Below are 15943 nucleotides of genomic sequence, written 5' to 3'. Positions count from 1 at the left end.
ACTGTTATTTTTAAAGATGCAAAGAAATAATCCTCGTGACGACATATAGTCCTGGTTATATCTTCTCTAGGATGATTTCTGCTTTTGGCATCTGAGAGACAAGGTGTGTCAGAAAAAGATCTTACGAACAGCTGGATCCTGCTAAAGATGTCTATCACTGCTATGTGATCGAGAAAATGTTGAGCATTTCCAATAGCTAGAACTGCAGATACACTCCGAGATTAGCCCAAGAAGTCAACTGACGAAATAGATTGTACACTGAATTAGAAACGTTTATACATTTGACCGGCAATATTATATAAATACAATATAAATACCGCTTATAACGAACACGGATATTACGAATTTTTATATATAATGAAGATTTTCAGCGTCCCGTGAATTTCGTATTGCTTATCTATGCCATTTTGATTGCTTATAATGGGCAACGATTTCAGCAAAGTACGCCTATAATGAATTTCTGACCTATTTTCAAACATGGAATTATCACGAATTTCTTTTTAATCTCTTATCTAAATCTTCTTATCAGTAAATTTACTTCTCTCCAACCAATATAATGGCTCTTCTCTTTCCTCGAAAAGAGGGTTTTGGGTGCTGTGAAATTCTATTTCGCTTTTTTTTCTACTTTTTTCTGCTATAAACCTTATTTTGTTTTCAGAAAACCTCATTGGAAAGAGGTTATTCATTTTCAAGAATCTAACCTCCAAACCACCTTTATAGTGCACATTTGCCATTCTCAAGCTAAGTTCGGACGTTGCTGGTGATGGTTTCGTCGTTTGCAAATTGATTTTGAGAATGTTCAAAACGCTGCTCATTGCTTCAAATACTGTAGCTATGCAGTTGGTTGAAAGCCAAAATGGAAAAAAAAGTGAGGCATCAAAAAAGGTTTTGGGATTACTCAAAAAGTTCGTTTTCCTCTCTTTAAATATTTCAAAAAAATGTAACGAAAAAAATTTTCCAGTGTCCGTCCTAAAATAAAAAGCATTACACATTTCGCTTGCTCGTTTCGCAAAAATTATTTAAACACAAAACGTTCAGTCTACAAAAATATCAAGAAAACTAACCAATGTCTGACACATATTTTTGTTGATGTATTCAAGTACGTGAGACTGCAATACAAATACAAACACAAAGGCCACAACAGGAAAATTACCCAACGAGCTGGCTGAAAAAAGATGCTCATAAAAAAATATAGGTGTCAAATATAAGCAAATATAAGGAAAATACAGCAACTCAATGTAAAACAATATATCAAGCTAGAAAAAACTAATAATTAATACTAGATTATACACTGCCCATAAAAAAGATTATGGTTGTCGTATTTTAGTATGGATAGCTTCTCGATTTATCGCAATATGTTTAGCATTCTTGGTTTTAAAAGAATAAATTTTATTAGAATTTTCGAGCCCCCGAAGGTGTGTTCCATTTATTAACAACGCTATAAGAGAAAAACTCCCTGCGACAACACAACCTAGAATTGCCCCTTCCTAAACGAAACTGTTGTCTCCTTTACGAAGCAGTTGATTGAGTGTTTATCCAATGTAAACATATTCAAGAAATCAAGTCTTTCTTCATACCTTAAGCCTTGTGTGCCAACAAGAGCACGCGTAGCTCTTCTCTGCACCCCCACAGTAGGTCTATGTCCTTCTGTAGGTATAGTCTCCAAAACCTTACGGCATACTCCAGTGCAGGACGGACTAAGATCTAATTAAAATTTCATCTTTATTAAAACATGTTATTTTAATCTATTCATTTTAGGAATGCTCAGATTACAAAAAAATACATATCGTGAAATATTTTACTTTTCTTAAATGCATCATTTTTCTGACTATAATAAATAAAAACAACTCTCCCGTTAAATTGTTTTTACTGCAGTAAGATGTCATATGGGGAGAAGTTGATGATCAGGATTTGTTTTCCGCAAGTATGAACATTCACCATTCAAATTAACCATTTCGAAAGTAAGTTAGTTGTCCACAGAAGGGAAATTAATCAAAAAATTAATAAAGATCTTCTTATCGCACATATTTTTGCTTTTGTTTTTCTTCCTTTTTGTTATGCCTGTATGCATATCATGTTGTATGCGTACTGCAATTGATGATTGCAAACATGATCATTTGTGCGCAGTAATTGTGATTCGAATGTAATACATTTTAAATAGAAAACTATTCCGTTCGGCTCCAAGATTTTACAAAATAAAGTGTCTGCATACGATGACTAAAATAGTCGAAAACTCCTTTATCACTACAAGTTCACTCGGTTTCATTCTTAGAAGAAGATGTCTTCGCGTTCTCCTAAAGTGATCTTCCCACTTTTCTGGAGCTTAGTTCGTCCTGGAGTAGAGTATGCCGTAAGGTTTTTGAAACCATACCTACAGGGGAATATAGACTTGATTGAGCGCGTACAGAGAAGAGTTATGCATGGTCTTGTTGGCACACAAGGCTTTAGCTATGAATAAAGACTTTATTTCTTGAATATAATTACATTAGAGACAACGCAGGTGCCGGGGAGATATGGTCAAAGTGTTTAAAATTTTCAACGCAGTGGATAGGATAGACCATGAGTTATTAATACACCGTCAATCGAGTGTTTCGACAAGTGGGTTCGATTCCCCGCAGGGGCAGTTGAATTTTCTCTCTTTCCAAAATATATCTTCGCAACATCCAGTTGTTAAAACCTTCGTATGATAGCGGAGAGTGACGTCATCCTTGTGTTACTGTCATTACTTAATTACAAATGTGTTTGAGATGGACATCATGCCGTGAATGAACGTCAGGGCTCGGCCACCGGACTCGTCCCGTCGCCGAGATCTTTTAAAGCATAGCTTCGTGGCAGAGTCTGGAACAAAGTTTGTGTGTGTACTTGACAGTTTGAGTGCGTATCTAGTATTGTCTCGGATTTTTCAGTGCTACCATCTATACTTCAAATTGTGAGTGATGTGTGATGATTGAATATTTATACCGGTGTAGGCCTGTTGCTCTCAGTGACGAGACTTTTTGAACGGGAATATCGGCTCTCATTCGCGTCTGGAAGTTGGGAACCACAGAAAAACAACTTCAGCTGACCCACCATTGTAACGCCAGTGGGCTTCGAACCCGTGTTCTTATGATGCGAGTTCGCGAGATGGATATCAGCAAACTTTGGGTCGAGATGGTAAACATCTTGAAGATTCCCAATAGTTTCTCATTCCAACCAAAAACAAATTTTTAAAGCCACAAAAGTCTATCAGTAGTTTTTTCAGTTATACAAATGCCGCAACAGGAAAACTGCCCAACTAGGTGGCTGAGAAAAAGATGCCTATAAAAAAAAATACGGATGCCAAATATACCAAAATCCAGCATCCCAATAGAAAAGCATATATCTTATAATCCCATCAAAAAACAAATAATTCAGTTTCACGAACAAAAACCGATTTTTATTTAATTTATTTCCTCTTTGACATTCACGTGATTCATCAATCTATTTCCCAAACCGAGAAACATAAATAAGAAAAATCTCGAATTTTTCCCATATCATCGACTGAACACGGAAAACAAAAAAAAAGAAATCTATAGAAACAAATTCCAGTTGAAAATAAACACAAGAATATAAATCCTTGTAATAAAAACAAAAACAAAAGTGCAAAGATTGTAGAAATAAATGAATAAGTGAGAAACTTTACGTGTTACAAAAAAACAGAAAGTGTTCTATGCTTAACCTTTCAATCAATTACTTTTGGTCTGGAAAGGAAATGCTTCTCTACAGACATTCGTTGCTGTATACGCTTGGGATAGAAAAATCTGGCAAAAATTCGTTTGTCCTCAGAATCTAATCTGTGAGTCATCCTTTCTGTGGCAGCATTCGACACTTGTTCCTGACATTTGTTAGGAACATTTTCCCCTTTCGTTCCGGCCATCAGGGTTTGCTTCTCTTTTCTTACAGTTTTCTTCCTATTTTATTTTACTCAATAAGTTCTTTTCATTTGCTCCATCTCTTATCTTTAGTTTTCTTTTCTTTTTCTTCCTTTCTTGAGAAAAAAGAGCACCTGGAACATTTTCCCATGCGTCCTTCCGTTGCACGCAAGAGTATCTCCTTCCAATTTTTCTGGAACACATTGCTTCTTCTTCTTCTTTTACTTTATTTAGTTGTTATTTCTTTTCTTTTTTTTTGTTCTTTGGGTATTTTCTTCCTTTTTCCCCATCTTTTTCCGAAAAACGTTATTCTTTCCATTACTTTGCCCTCCATTTTCGGATGAAAAAGCGGGAATTATTCAAAATACGTATTGTTCGTTGGTTATTGTTTGGGAATTATTTTTTATGTTCGTACAAATGCTCTCCAATAATGTCTCTAGCAAGTTGAAAAGATCAAATAACATCTTAGGGTAGTGCAAGTTTACTAGTGGTTATCTTAATTAATGATTGTGCCAGGCCAAGAGCGACTTTAATTAGACCAGGTCTTCAGTAAAAAAATAAGCTTGTGCACGTACGAGTAGTGCATCAGTGAGAAAAAAACCTATCAGGCTAGTTTGCAGAGGTCAAATGCAATTTCTCACGAAAAAATAAAACCTTTCATGCCTGTTTACGAGAAAAATGAGCCTGTTATGCTTGTTCACAAGAAAAAAACTTGAGAGAGAGATGCTTGTGTTTACAAGGAAAAAAAATTTCCAGGCTTGTTTACAAGGAAAAACTTTTCATGCTTGTTTACAAGGAAAAACTTTTCATGCTTGTTTACAAGGGAAAACTTTTCATGCTTGTTTACAAGGAAAAACTTTTCATGCTTGTTTACAAGGGAAAACTTTTCATGCTTGTTTACAAGAAAAAAATGTCACGCTTGTTTACAAGAAAAAACTGCCATGCCTGTTTATGAGGAAAAACCTGGCATGCTTGTTTTCAAGAAAAACTTACATGCTTGTTTAGGAGGAAAAACTTACATGCTTGTTTAGGAGGAAAAACCTGCCGTGATGGTTTATATAGGTCAAATGGCATTTATTCTTCTTCACAAAAACCTGTCATGCTGGTTTACAAATCAAGTACCATTCGTTACAAAAACCTGCCTGTATAAGTTTATACAGTTGGAATGGCAATCCTTCTATAAGAAAAAATAATGTATAACACTGGTGTATGGCAGGGGGATTTCCACAAATGCGTGTGTTCGAATTCTAAAATCATTGCAGGGGCTTGCGTACACGACTCTAGACTAATGTCATATTTTTCATGGTAGTCTCACGGTCAGCGTACTGACATTTTGGGTGCGTGCGTCTGTGTTCTTTTGAGGTACAGAAATATTTTTTCCCCAACCGTTTTGAATTGGCTCTGAATTAGAGGTCTGATTAGCCTACAGTAGTGAATAAATAACCAGTACTTCAAGATTAAGCATCAAAAGTTAATTACAAAATATGATTAGTGAGCTAACTACATTGGAATGATAGTAAAACTGATTAAATCAAACATGACATCCAAGAAAATCAACAATCGTACCATTCTCGTCATTAATTAATACTTTCGTATTTCATACAAGAGGGAGAAGAAAGTCAATTCCATTTAAATTATTTCATCGTACTTTTTTGAGGATAGAAATACGCTATTGAATTTTAATCCTTTTTTGTTGAGCAGGTAGTTTGTGAAAATGACTAGACATTTTCGTCAATTCATCGAAACGTTTTCCCATGAATTTAAGTCAAAATCTCTTGAGATAGCTATTCATTCACATTCGCTGATTAAAATATCTGTCTCAGCAAAGCTCCCGATTTTTCTTTGGAAACCCTCGCATTTTACCGATTAACTATCGATCAGGGAATAGACAGAAACTAGAATGAGAGTCTCGGGATTTTCATTTCCACCCCAAAGGCGATAAGCTGCATTAAATGAAAATTTTACAAAAATCCGTGATTCCTGAAAGCAATTTTTGAATTAAAATCAAATACATTTTGATTAAATTTCTACGTTTCATACTAAGCTTAAGTAAACGACATTCTGTTTCATCCAAAACTTCGTACTATGAATTTAGCGATTTAATATGAATTCGAATTTGAGAAAAATTCGTAGTTTAGATAGTAAAAGATTGTTTTATGATTTGCAGATTTTAAACCGAAATTTCAAATTAAAAACAGAAAAAAGAACTTCCTGGATATTTAGTTTACAGGGCATATCTTGGTATAAGGGGAGAACGTATCCAATAGTCAATACCTTATAACCAAAGTGAAACTAGATACGAATCATCGATGTTCTAGAAAAATGTCCAATGACTACTTCTGCTTGTGATGTTTGTAATATAATTCCCATATCGAACAGGGAATACAAATTACGTGTTCATTTACTCGATACCATTCACGAGAGAGGGGAAACCAAAAAGTTCCACCATCCTTCACGCAGCATTCGGAGTATATTTATTGGCCTATTGATATTAGCCTTGACTATGATGGACGAGACTTGTGATTTCATCAGTAACTATCAGATTCCACAGCGATACATGAGAGAGGATCACTATTATCGTCATATTGGACTTGAAAAATTGTTAAAAATACCTTGATATACAGCGGGTAAGCTCAAAGAAATTGTCCCTTTTTCACCGTATTTTCGTTGTTTTGTGAGAAATAACGACTAGAGAAAAGGAACTCGATATTTTCATGTTAAATTTTTATTTTTAACCGACATTTACCGTTTGATCAAGTGTATAGTTTTTCAGCTATAAGTATTGTATTACCATGATACTATATGTTATTATACCACTTTGAACAACACTCAAGACTTTGTTTTTTCCTTCCTGTAACAATAACATCTATATAAAAAGGATTCAATTCAGTTAAAGTTGAATCTATTCACTCGAAAGATTTGTTTCCAACTAGCATGAAATGATTCCTAATGCCACGGTGACTGCAGGATTTATGTTTCCATCTGTAAGAGTCTATAAATTTTCTTAAAACAAGTTTGTATTATTTTTTATGCTTCTCTATTCTTGATTTGTATGAATGGAAAACTTTTCGGGAAAACTTGAAGAAGCTATTTTATTTATTTATTTGAATTTTTTTTTTTGTTCGTTATTCTGTTCGTCTGGCTATATCTTGCTAGGAAACTTTGTTCCTTTATTGGATGTTAAAAATTCCCAAAGCTACAAGAGAAACTCATTCAGGCAAAGGCCTTTGTAGCAGCTGCGGCTCCAGTTCTAACATCGCTGAAGAAAATCAATAAGGTTACAGGACTGTTCAAAATGGGAAGAAACTCCTGAATAATGAACAACGGCAGAGAAACACAAGTTTACAAAGCGACAAAGGATTGCGTGAAAGGCACTGGTGAGGGTTGGAGGTTAGATACAGAGTCTGCACCGCATCCTAATCCTATAATCTTATTTAATCTGCAAGATCAGCCGAAATAGTTTTAGAAAGCACTGTTTTCTTTATTTTAAGAAAATTGAATTTTTTTTCCCTTCATAATAGAAATGTTAGAACCATTCCTTTTTCGATTTTCTCCTTACTCTTTATCATCTCCCTCTCTCTCTTATTATTATTATTTTACATCTTCCACCCTCACTCTCATCTCTGATTAATGCCGCAAAAGTTTTACGGGATTCCCACGCAAGAAAGAAATTGCTGCTGAACTTACTTAGCACTTTTATGAAGTTAATGAAAGTGTCGCGAGAGATAATTCTTTTAATTAAATTGAATCGGAAAAAAAAATTTAATGCGTTTCTTGTGCTAAGAGTTTCGGTAATTTTCTGGGGACGAAACCTTTACCGTATAAAATAAGGAAGGCGTTTCCCGAAAAAACGTGGCTTTTGTCACGTACAAAGATTATCTCATCCTATTATTTAAATCTATTCAAGACAAGAATTTGATTAAGCTGCTCATACCTTCTGGAGTGATTTGTATGCGGCATGTTTTTACCATACAAGAAAATTAAAAGAAAGCCCTAATGTCCTGATCCATTGCCCCACATTGCCAAAATGAAATTTCTATTCTAATTTACGTCCGATGCATCCATTATATTATCGGAAATTCATCTCTTCCATCTCACATATAATGTATATTTTAGATGTAGAAAATCATCTTGAAAGTTTTTAAACATAGCTGAGAAGTGTTTCTAATAGCTCTTTATGATAACGAAGCTATTATTTGAGCGATATGTTGTGTGATTATTTTTTACGGTAATTTACATTATCAGAAAAATATAAATTTTGCTATATTATACTCAGTATTTACACTTATCAGGATTTTCACAAGTTAATTAAACGCATTTCGACAGAAAACCAAAAAGAGTCAGGATTTAAGTAATAGAAATAATGTGTTCGATGTATCGAAAATCTATGATTTTTGATTGAAACCTTGAAAGAATTCTTAGCAAATATTTTAATTGATATAAAAAAAACTAATGTAAATTGCATAAACAATAATAATCCCATTTTTCAATCTGCTGCACAGAGACCGTGATGACGATTCACACACTATTATACTTACCCTAAAGTTAGAACCACACTCGTGTCCAGCGTGGCTCAATAGTTATTCTCAAATATTTTTGATTCCAATATTTGCTTCCTCCTGCTGCAATGAAGCACCGGTGCCATAGGCAGGCTACACACTGACCTAGCCTGGTCCAATGTTTCTTTGCGAATATTCGCTTCTGGAACACTCTTCGTATTGTGATTTTTGACGTTTTTTGACAAATGTGTGACCAGACGGATTAGAAGATCAGAAAGGAAAGCGGGTTTTTCGATTTTGGGTGGGAGCTGAAAGTCCTGGTTGTTCTGTCTCTTCTACCTGCAAAGGAGTGGTGCAGTGGTAAGATGATCATCTACCACCATGAAGGTGGCCGTCATGTGCGCAGGTTTAATCTGAGGAAGAACAGAAATAAGTTTTCCTTAAAGGATCCTAAGGCGACCACCGGTAGGTGGCACCTCCATTTCCAACCCAACTTGTTCGATAGTAAATTGATGTATGGCGGTATGACTGGAGTTAGTGTGTGGTAATGTAGTGGCTTTCCAATACCTTTCAGCTTCCAACATTTGACGATCATTGCCGAATGATGGATCGGCCACACTACCCTCCCATGACCAACCTTGGAATGTATTGGGCACGAGTGGGTTCTTGTGTAAACCGTATCACATCGCTAAGATTACGATAAAACTCTGTTATCAAAATAAAAATTTATCTCTGTCTTTTTTACCTTTACACGTTGATCAACAGGACTGTATTTATTTAAATCGCTGTGAACGCACATACACAGTAAAAAAAAAATTATGGAAAAAATTTGTAATTGTTAGTCTATAATTAAACCCATTATTTGAGTATGGAATCGTTGAACCGAAGTCATTGAAAAACTAAAATTACTTTCCTCCAGTAGCATCATTTTTTCAGATATAATCTTAAGGGTTAACTGTTATCGAAAGTTTCACTTCCTTCACATTAAATAAAGGAAATCAGACTTAGAACGGTTGAATAATTTTTAAAAAAAACAGTAATTCGAAATACACTCTTGCAGCAATAATCTGGAAATCCATTTTTCTATCTTAAAAAAGCTGATAGACGCGAAACAGAATATATTTTTTAAAAAAAATCGCAATTATTCATATTTTGTGAATTCGGATTACGGCAGTAATTTTTCACGGTGTTGCTGCTGCCTCTTTTAATTTTCTACTGCTCTAATTTCGTTTTTTGTGGTTTTTTTTTTTTTTAATTTTTAACATTATATGAGAGCTTAAATTTTAGGAGAGAGAAGAAATCGCACAAAAACAGAGGTTAATTATATTCCATTCAGAAAGAAGAAAAATGTTTTAAAAATCGAGTACCTAAAAACTAGTTTTTTCTTTAACCTTCTATTATAGACCGATAATTTCACGGTAACAGATTGGAAAAGGAATTTTTTTAACTAATTTTTTTTTATAAACTAATTAAAAAGCATTTAATTAGTTGCGCTTTTTTTTTGCCAAATCTAAAAACCAGTAGATATCTACTAAAGCCGAAATATTAATACTCCTTTTTATGTAAGAGAAATCGGCTTAAGAAGTGTAGAAGAAAAAAATATCTACGAAGCAATGCAAATCTATTCAAATCGCAATGATTTTTTTTTTTTTGACTATCAGATCTTAAATATTTATTGCCTGCAATCTGGATAGGAAAAAAACTTGAGTATTATGCTCAATAACGTAACTAAATCGATACCCTAGTCGAATTTCAAGAGAAATCTCCAAATCAAAATAGTCGGAATCATAAATTACAGGCGGAAGTGGGAAATCGTAATGTTGATGCGATGATTTTCCATGTGATAAAGATCATACTACAATGGATGTCTCTAATACAGTGATACCTCGGTTAACGAATGCCTCGTCTTTCTAAATTTTCGGCTAACGAAGACTTTTTTCGACATTTCACTGCCTCGGCTAACGAATACGGACTGGGCTAACGAGCATTTTCGTTCATGTGGATGCAAATCTTAACCTAACACAGCCATGTTGTGAACTGAATTTTAGCGCCAATCAGCCACACAGAATTGCTGTCGTAGCTACTCTGTATCACCTCAGAACTATTGTCACTCGAACCCGATTAACTGATGCTCACCTCGGAACCTTTCTCCAGATGTACCTCCACTTCTCTTTCTAAAAGTTTTCTAAGCATTTCATTTACCCTTGTCTAAAACGGGTAAAATAAAAGATTCAGCTATGTGAAAAATAAAAAATAAAAATTTTTTTTGTCGAAACACTCACCAATACCAGCGCCATAGCCAGCTGTAATATGCAGTGAAGCGAAAAAACATTGTTCAAGTTTCATTGTTTATATATGAAAAACTGAAAACAAATTAATTATGTGAACAACTGGAAATTGAAAACAATATATGTGAACATTTAAAATCTCAAAAAATTTTAGAATGAAAAAAATTGAAGAAAATTCAATATATATATATACATACAACCTCTGACAATAAAGTTCGGTGAATAGTCCTGTAACATTAACGTAGATGAAATGTTAACAAAAGTTACCTTACTGTCCTTCGAAATAGTCACCTCCCATTACTATGCACCGCTGAGATCTCCTATACATGTCCTGGAAACTTTGCAAGAAGTCTTCTTTTGGGATGGAGTTCAAAAGCCTCTTCACGTTTCGTTGGATGTCAGGAATATCGTCAAATCTCTTTCCTTTCAAAGCGAGTTTGAGTCGTGGGAATAGGAAGAAGTCGGGAGGATTGAGATCTGGCGAGTATGGTGGATGTTCAATTTGCACCACCCCCTTTTTTCGCCAGGAACTGTTTGACGATATTGGCTGTGTGAGGGCGAGCATTGTTGTGAACAAGAAACCATGAACCTTGTTGTGCGTACTGAGGTCGTACCCTGCGTAGACGTTTCATGAAACGGGTCAAAATTTCAATGTGCCTTGCAGCATTCATCGTCGTTCCCTCAGGTAGAAATTCCTTGTGGATTTTCCTGTTCATTTTCCTGTTCTCAGTTAAGAACCAACGCACTTCGTAAAACAAGTCTTTCACGGAACACAAACGACGCTCAACTGAACAACGGTGGCGGCAGATGGTCAACACCTGCCGCTATGCATGTGCAGCGTTTTGCTTCGCCAGTGTTGCCAGATCGGCCGTTCTGACTTCATTCACCGAACTTTATTGTCAGAGGTTGTATATCAGCCTATTATTTATATTTAATAGAAAATGCATTGAAAAAGAGAAGCCTGTTTTCAAAGCGTGCATTCGTTTCAGTGCAAGACTCTCAACATTAAACTGAACAGTCTACTTTACTTTACCGCACACTAACTCCGGTGATATATCGCCATACGGAAATTCCAACCACAGGAGTTTGGTGGGAAATGAATTCTCCATCCATCAGTGGTCGCCCCAGGAAACTGAAAAGTCTGGAAAAATTCTAGGATTGGAGCTTATCTTTTACATCTGCACGTATCAAACACAGAAATGAGCTTACAAAAACCACAAATCAATGGAGATACCTACGAATTCTGGTCTGGTTGTGTACCTAGTGTAAAATAAAATAAAAATACAAATTACCCTACTCAAAGCAATTGAGGTAAATGTAGTTTTTCTTTTTTAAATTGTGGTTATTAAACATTTTTTAATCGATAAAATATTGACAAAGAGCATTGTTAGGTAATAGGTGTCCCAATAGTTAAACATCAACTATGTAAATTTTTACCCTCCGATGGGTGGTGCATCTAATCTGTGAGATGAAGCACCCGTTTTTTTACGAACTAAAGAGCGGGGCTTACCAAGAAATGGGTGAGACCTCTAGTAGCTTCATGACTTCCCACTGCTCACACAACGGTATCGTTGTTTCTTCTCTAGTGCGCTGTTGGTCTCTGTGAGGGACAATTTAATCTAATTTATGAGTTGCGCCTGATTACGCGTAAGTATTTTCGATTCTTGAATTTTCAATATTTCTATTTATCTACCTGCAATATTTAGTATATCTAATGTTCCAGCCCCTAATACAATGATATTGATTGTTATTTTCTATATAATCTGTGAGCTGAATTTCGCCTGATCGTGTCCCTGAAAAAAAAATTGAGAATGTTTTGTTAGTGGAAATTGCAAGGAAATATAAAAAGTTACTTGAAAACACAAATATAACCTTGTTTGAGTAGAGTTTGGTTTGAAAAGCTTTCACTTAAGCCTGAGCAAATATTTAATTTTTAATCTCATAGATGAATTGCGCCCGAATGTGTTAGGATTTGTATTGCGCTCGACGAAATAAATTTAAATACATATAATACGCATCCCATAATTTTTTTGAGGAGTGTACAAGGCCACAACAGACAAATCTATCTGATCTCTCTCTCTTTCTTTAATATCTGATCTTCCTGTAAATTCTCATTTATCCAATGTTGAAGTTGGTCATTTTAGCCTCTGGTCAAATTTTGTCTTTTTTATAGCTCTCCTTAGTGTTTTAAGAAACTTATCTTTATATTATGGGGCAGCAGTTGGAACGAATTGAATGATTTTCCATAGGTATCTATAGGAAGTCATGTTTTGGTTAACGAACGTGATTCCGGAACAAATTACCTTCTTTAGCCGAGGTACCATTTTACTGAGAGTAAGTGTATCATATAATATCTGTAGTGTCCATCGAGATGTCAATCTTCAACGCTATCTCTTCGACCATATATGTACTAGAGTCGCATCTATTGTATATTTCTGAAAATTAATGTTATCGAGGGCCTTTTTCTCTTGGGTTATTTTACCTCATCGCGCGAGAGATTCGCACCATTTTTTTTTTTATCTTACCAAAGCTATCTCAGCGAAAGTTCAACATTATCACATCAACGAGAGTTACGGCATCTATCTTCACCGGGAGCTTTAGAAGAATGCGTTTCAATGACCCGGGGGATTTGATCGTTGAGAACGATTGTAAAAGGGCGCAAATTAGATCAAGGGCGCTGCAGTTGCCTTGCAGTTTTCTTCTTAAAGCTCCAGTTCCTTTCTCGATTTTTACTGATCTCTCTTCCTTTTCTTTCCTCTGATGATCCCATTCAACCAATCGAATAGGAAGAAGTAGCATTTCCGTAAAATCTTCCGTCTCCCCTTTTCTCGATGTGGGAATATATATATACAGGGATCTTTATTTCAGCTTTTACTTCTATATTAAGTGTGATATTCTTGAAGTGAGAACTTAGATTTCCTCGAAATTTTGATATATGGACGTGAAGAGAATTTCATAAAGGGAAATCCCATAAGAAATACCACGTATAATACACGTAGAGGAGACTTACACTTTGGCCCATTATTTTTCAAAAAAAATTTCAATCAATTTTTGCAGTAAAATTCCACTAAATTCAGTTTTAGTAACTTTTTACTGTATGAAACATCATGTAAATTCATGTAAATTTTAAATTACTCTTTTTTCTTACTGTAAGCATGAAATATGGATTTTTGAAAAGGCAAAATGTCCCGAGGTACAACAAGGGTTTTTGTATGTTGAAACAACAGTGATGCATGCACTGTTGTACCTTGAAACAGTAAAATTACACCAAAGATAAAAAAATACAAATGTTATAGGAAAAATAATACAATATTTATTATTTTTAATGTAAATCATATATTGAAATAAAAAATATTAAAATAATGACGCAAGTGTGATTATTAATATATATATAAACAACAGTAACAATAATGAAGGTAGGAACATATTTATACAGATGAAATGCATAATTATTTTTTTTATACTTGTAGAAAGAAAACAATTATGTTTCTAAAAGATATATAAGTTCTGTAAGTTCCTTTGATGCTAGATGATTGCATTAGAGATACAATATCCGTCATCAAATACATTTGCTGTATCTGGCACTGATAAACAACAAAATATTTTCTCAACTCTCCTGCTAAGGAAATTTATTTAGTAAAAGTTTTCGTTAGACGCATCCGACACTAAACGTTATGTTTCTTCTAACAAATTTGACTAGAAAATAACTGAAGGTTAATGGAAGAGAAGAAATGATATAGCTGAAGCTTTTATAGAGGGAAAAGTATGCAACTAAAATTTAAAATATAAATTGTATTTGAAAGTATAAAAAGAAGTATTATAAAATTAGTGTAAGTTAGGTAATCTAGGGTAAACTATTAAAATTTTAAGTTTTATACTCTTCCAATATACACGATATTTTTGCTATATTATTTGCTATATATATCACCGTCCTCCGTCGCTCCTCCTCCTCAGTAAACTTCCCGATTCCATCGACAGTATAATATGAACTATTTCTTTGAGTAATTCACCCCCCTCCCTGACCATATCCATGATTTCCCACTAGTCTAAAAGACTAAACCCCATGTCACCATTGGGGCATGTTTTAATGTACGTTGTATGTATTTGATGTCAATTGCATTTTGATCTTTTTGGTACTTAATATTACGAACAATTCTAACTCTGAACGTATCTGTTAGTCCTTTCTAAATTTGTTTTTGGGTATTTCCCTATACAATCACTGCCCCTCTAATTGTATTTGGAGGCCGTTATATCGAAAGTTTGGAAAAGGGTAACTTCTTGAGAGAATTCCACATTTAGAAGAAATACGAGATTATATTATCCATTTTATTGCAATGTTAACGGTTGTAATGAAAATGTATCGGGTCAGAAAATAGTAATCAAAATTGATGCATGTAATTAATTATAATAGTACGAGACAAATTTCGTTCATTTTTGCAGAAAAATGGAGTCAGGCAGAGAGGATTTTGGAGGTTGTATTGGATTGAATGGTCTTTGCAGTTGTTTATATTGGATGAAAATGAACATACGATGAATATAGGGGAAATTTATGGCATGCTATAGATTAATTGAAAAACTTCCGATGTACTTTGAATCTGGTCAGTTGAAAGAAACTGACCAAGAACTAAAGACTCCCTTTTTTTATCTTTCATTTGCCTCCATTATAAAAAGTTTTCAGAGAACACAGCGCCCCCACAGATGGATTATGGTGGCTATACTATGGTTTGATGTGAATGATGTACGAAAATATTCGTCAGTAAGGAAAAAGCGTACACCTCTTGTGAAAAATGCGAGAAATACATTGCGTTCATATCAAACACCCTTGGGTAGCCACAATACAGTGGCAGGACATGTGCGTGCCTGTTTAAAGATAAAGATGTTGTTGGTGCACGCCAGCTGTAGAAATACATGGAGGTGATCCACCACAACTTGTGCCTTTCACCATTCTGTTGAAGTTTCAGCGATTTTAATCTAAGAACCATGCTAGAAGAAAGCCATCTACTTCATTATCGGCATGTTCAACGCCAAGGACGCAGGTAGAAAATACGGAATCATGTTATTTCCACCAAGAGATGCATACCTATTTACCCAAATGTTGCAACATATGTAAAACGTGATTTGTCTCTTGAGACAGAACGTTTACTATGTCTGACTGTGCGCTTGGTCACTGGAATAGGTATCTAATAATGGAGGCCATACAATGTGCAATTCACTATGTTGGTAAATTCTGATGTCACCGCTGTTGCTTAAGGGGACACAGTTGCTT

This window comes from Pholcus phalangioides, unplaced genomic scaffold, assembly GCF_987345545.1.
Source record: "Pholcus phalangioides strain wild (caught in Gottingen) unplaced genomic scaffold, Ppha-v1.0 ptg000007l_1, whole genome shotgun sequence".
NCBI classification, from domain to species: Eukaryota; Metazoa; Arthropoda; class Arachnida; order Araneae; family Pholcidae; genus Pholcus; species Pholcus phalangioides.
This window is presented reverse-complemented; position numbering follows the sequence as displayed.